Raw genomic sequence first — 5,347 nt, forward strand, 5'->3', positions numbered from 1 at the left:
CGAAGGAGCCGTATTTTCAACTCTATTGGATAGGAAAGCCGTCTATCACCGCTTTGAAATGCACGCCTTCCGGTCCCGCCCACGCTCCTGCGCCCGCGCGGGCACTTCCGGCGAGAACGCCCTCGGGGCCGCTCCGCCCGCAAGGGTTCTCGGGAGTCGTGTCTTCAGCTGCGCTAACGCCGCCTGCGGCGGGCTGGCCCCTCGCAGCTGGGCTGCGGTCTTGGGAGGCTGAGCTGCTGTTCTTGACGGCCGGCGGCGTGAAAAGGAACGTGCGTTGCTGCCAGCCAGGCAGTGCCGCTCTCCAAGGTTTAGTTTTCTTCGCCTGTCACCGAGGCCTTTGTGAGGAAATGGCTTCGCGGCCCGGGGTCTCTGATGATTTGCCGGACACCCCGTGTGCCAGCCCTTGCAGACGAATGGTTGGAGGAGATCTGGGGGCACCGCCCCTCTCCACTATCAGTGGGGGCCGGAGCCCAGACCTGGGAGGGATCCGGGCTGGGAGCGGCGTCGCACGGGGATGCTGGAGCCTGGGAGAAGGGTGGACACGTCCAGCTGGCTGCTCCGGAGCGTGCCCGCGTGCCGAGTCGCCTGCTAAGTCCAGATCGTGCCCCGACAGCCAGTGGGTATCCGCACCGAAAGAATGACCTGGGGAAGGGCTGTGGGTAAGCAGAGGCGTGGCGCTCTGGAGCTCGCGCGCGCGCAGCTTGGACTCACAGCGATGCTCTTGTTCTCAACCTCCCTAGTGCTGGGATTGGAGTCCGCCACCACGCCCGGACTCCGTTGCCGGTTCATTGCGCCTGGGGGTGGAGTGGGGGACGAAGCCGGCGCGACTTGTGGTGCCAGGGATCGAACCCTGGCCCCTGCGCTTGCGCTTTGGCCGATGAACTATTTCGCCGACCCTCCGAGGCAGTTCTTGCAACTCCTAGGGTTCAGAGAGTTGGGTTCCAAAGCCCTCCTGCTTGAGTTTGAAGCTAGCCCCACCACTTAGGCAGATTTCAGGGTTTCCTTCACCAGTGTTGGGGAGACATCTCAAAGGAAGCATTTGAAAGGCAGGTCAGCCATAGGCCTGTTTGGGCATCAGACCAGAATCAAACTAGAGAGCTGGATATAGGTTTCTTCAGTTTTGGCCCCCAAGCAGGATTTGGACGTGGATTTAGTATGGGGGGAGTTATTCTTTTGTGCTAAAAAAAAAAATGGAGACCTACTTGTGGACGTCCCCTCTGATACCCTAGATCCCTAGGCAATGTATGTGGGATGGGTTTCTTCTTAGGTTGGGGTTTTACCCTGGAAGACTGAGTTATATGGAATGACAGCAAATCAGAACCAGAGCGTTGAGCTGGGCTTGGTAGCCCATGCCTGTAATCCCACCACTCTCCCAGCCTCACTCATAATGTAGGGAGATAGGATGAAGGCCTCATTGAGCTTTATTGAAAGTTAATAAAACTATTGTTTGGTGAAGTTCTGTATCATTTTTTTCTTTTTTGTATGTGAAAAGACATTATTTGACTAGTACCATATAGTATTGGTGTATTTCTTCCAGTGGTAAACTAAGTACGGGTAACATTTCTCTTTGATTCTCGCATGAATCTCAATATCACCTGTCTTTTGGAGGATTCAGTTTCCTACGACGTCTGTGATACTGCCTGCGAGGATATCAACAATGCTTTGTCCTAAAGAACGTTTTGCTAAGTTGTTCTGTCATGGGTCCTTGCTCAAGGCTTTCACTTTCATTTTCTTCTAATCTGGTTTTCAGCACTTGATTATGTGTTTCTTCAATATTCTGGACGGGATCTGGTTGAGGCAGGTCTGTGTGTTCATATGGAATGTCCACAGAAAGGTGGTAGCATACTATTGTCCTTCCATCAGATGTCAGAGCAAGCTCTACTTTGCAATTATAGTCATCTGGAAGAGAAGAATGTGAAGATTTACAGCAAACAGGAGCTAAAGCCCCATTTTGGATTGCAAATAAATGCTTCAAGACAGCTGTCCTTGATACTGCCCATTTTACTGCTGCTGCCACTGTCATAGTACATAGTACAGGAAGAAGCTTATCAGGTGATATGAAAAAAGATGTGGGAGAAACTGCCTTTAAAATCTGCCTCTAGTGGGGCCGGGGAATAGCTCAGTAGTAAGTGCTTCCCTGGCAAGCGCAAGGGTCTGAGTTCAATCCCGGTTCCGCAAAAAAAAAAAAAAGAAAAAAAGAAAAAAAAAAATCTGTTTCTAGGCACCAATTTTCATTCCGTTTTCAGCACTCTTGTATACCTGATGTGCTCTTTCATTAAATCGCTAGGCTGCCATCTTGCCCACCTGTATCATTTGTAATGTTCTTTTTTTCTTTTGTATTCTCTTTAAATTAAAAAAAAAAAGTCTTCTGGAAAAATAGCAGGGCAATAGCTAGGTTAAATGGGACCGCTAATCCTAGATTTTTGTTTTTTAATCCTAGTTTTTTTAGAAGTCTCTTCACTGATTTCCACAGTGGTTGAACCAGTCTGCATTCCCATTCCCACTAACAGTGAAGAAAGGTTCCTTTTTCCCCCACAGCCCCACCAGCATTTGTTTTGGTTGATTTCTTGATAGCCATTGTTTGTGGGCTGAGATAGAATCTGTGTTGTTTTAACTTGCATTTCATGAATGAAAATGATGTTGAACATTTTTTTCATATATTTATTTGCTGTTTGTATTTCTTCGTCTGAGAAGTGTATATTCAGCAGTATATACGCACTCCTGTTTATAGTACAATTTGTCATAGCTAAGACTTGGAAACAGCCTAGATGCCCACCAAGGAAGGATCAAAAAGATGTGATGCCTTTATATGTTGGAGTACTGCTCAGCTATAAAGATAAACTTAAGTCTTTTATAGGTAGATGGATGCAACTAGAGACTCGAAAGTAGCATAAATCAGACTCATGTAAACATTGCATTGTCTCTCTAGTGTGAGAAACTGAAAGAGTAAGATCCAAAGGGATCTCAAACTGAAAGAGCAAATAAGATCCAAAAGGATCTCTGGGGAGATAGCTCAGTGGCTTAACCACCTGTCTGGCAAGCACAAGATCCTGAGTTCTATCCCCAGTACCAGGAAAAAAAAAAAAAATCCAAAAGGTACAGTAGATGTTATGAAAGGGAAAGAAACTGCTCAGAAGGAAAGAACCACAGAAAAAAGGAGAAAGAAAAATACAAAAATATACACAAGATAGCTAAGATAATTGTAATACTAATTTCTATTCATTGAAAGGAACAGTTAATGCTTATATTTGATTGATTTTTCCATACCTATAGCTGGTAATCTGAGCAATTACTTTGAAGATAACAATATACAATATAATAGCCATTGTTAATTTCCTACCACCTTGTTTTGAAATGCTGTATCATTTTTATTTTTTTAATCTTTTATTTATTTGGTACAGGGTCTCACTTTGTAGCTCGGACTCGAAGTGATACTCCTGTCTCAGCCCCCCAGTGCTAGGCTTGCCGGTGTGCACGCCTGAGACGCTTCACTTTTGAATTCTCCCTACTTGTACGGAGTAACTGTCCATCTCTTTCTCCTTCCCCATCTTCAAATAAGTCATCTTTGTAAGGGCCTATTTAGGTAAGCACAGTGACCAAGGTTCAGTCCCCAGCGCCACATGCCACATTGGCCCTGCCCCCAGGGTACACTAAGCCAGTGACCTAGACTGGGCATGGTGGCCCACACCTGTAATTCCAGTGCTGGGAAGACCCAGTCTGAGCTATGTAGTGATACCCTGTACCAAATACATTTTTAAAAAGTCATCTTTTTATTTTTTTAATTTTTTATGTTTTTTTCTTTTTGAGACAGGGTTTCACTCTGCAGTTCAGACTACCCTTGGGGAAGGGGCCTGCTGGTTAGCTCAGTTGTTTAAGTGCCTACTCATGCAAATGTAATCAGGCTCAGGATACCAAGGTTCAAACCAAACCCCACATCCACCTGCCTTACCAGACCTGCCCTTAAGGCAGGCTGAGCCAGCCAAAAAAAAAAGAAAATCCTTCAGACTGGCCTTGAACTCACTTTGTTGCCCAGGTGGGCCTCAGACCCAACGATCCCTCGGCTGCGTGAGTGCAGGCATTGCAGAGGCATGCACCACCAAGTCAGCTGCTATTTTTTAAATTTTAAACTGGTCTTGAACTCACCATGTAACTAATGCTGGCCTCAAACTGGACACATCCCTCAGTCTCCCAGGCTTTACAAATGTGTCACCACGCCTGGCAACTTCAATTTATTTTATTTTTTTTTTTATTTTTAGGGAAGGGTCTACAGGGTGTTCCAAGTCTCACTACTAGACCAGACTCATAGTGGTCCTTCTGTTTACAGCCTCCCAAGGGCTGGCACCACAGGCCTGGGGATCGAACCCCCAGCCCCTGCGCCTGCATCTTAATCTGCTGAGCTATTTGGCCAGCCCATAATTCTTTACTGCATATTCCAGAAGAGCAGTGATGTGACATCCACCCCTACACAACATAGCATCATGGCATGGTGTTCAACCTTCCCCAGGCATTACAATAGCAAGACCCTGTCTATAAAAAAAAAAAAAAAAAAAAAAAAAAAAGGACTTGACTGACAAGCGCAAGGGCCTGCGTTCAATCCCCGGTTTAAAAAAAAAAAAATCAGAGTGTTGTTTCGTTTTGCAGTGCAGGGAACTGAAACTAGGGCCTTCACACCACGCTATGCCCCCAGCTCTTTTCTTTATTTATTTATTGAGTCTGGATTTTCTGTGTCACTAAATTGCCCAATCTGACCTTGAAATTTCAGTCTTCCAGCCTCAGCCTCGTAGAGTGCTAGGATCACAGGCATGGGCCACCATGCTTGGCTGTACTGTCTCTGTATTTGATATTCTGTTAGGGATTTTGGCATGGTAGGTACAAAACCTGGTTCCAAGATCAAATATATGTTTGAACATTTGATTTTGGTAGTGATTTTAAGTTGAAAGTTAAGAGTTTTTAGATTCTGTGACCACATTTAAGTCTACGGCCATACCACCCTGAATGTGCCCGATCTTGTCTGTGAACACATTTAGGAGAAAAATAGGGCCAGGAATGTAGCTCAGCTGCACAGCACCTGCCTGACAAGTGCAAGGCTGAGTTCAATTCCCAGTACCAACAACAACAGCAAAAAGAATATAAACATGAGTTCTATCCCTGGTTCCAGAAAAAAAAGAAAAAAAAAGCTTTGAAAATACTTAAGTACTTGATAAGGCAGACAACTGAAAGGATGAAAAGTAAAATTATGTTTTTTTAATCTTTAAAAATAATTTTATTGAGAAACAAATAGCAATGAGAGTTTCAAAACTGATTAGTAGGACAGTTTCAAAAGTTAATACACTACATATTGTTGTCT

At 45.1% G+C, this 5,347-nt stretch overlaps 1 pseudogene; it reads right to left on the minus strand.

Moving 5' to 3' along the window:
• Positions 1–801: 801 nt before the first annotated feature.
• LOC111812026 lies at positions 802–2,108 on the minus strand (annotated as a pseudogene).
• Positions 2,109–5,347: the final 3,239 nt, after the last annotated feature.

Source organism: Octodon degus, unplaced genomic scaffold (genome assembly GCF_000260255.1).
Source record: "Octodon degus isolate 3935 unplaced genomic scaffold, OctDeg1.0 scaffold00006, whole genome shotgun sequence".
NCBI lineage: Eukaryota > Metazoa > Chordata > Mammalia > Rodentia > Octodontidae > Octodon > Octodon degus.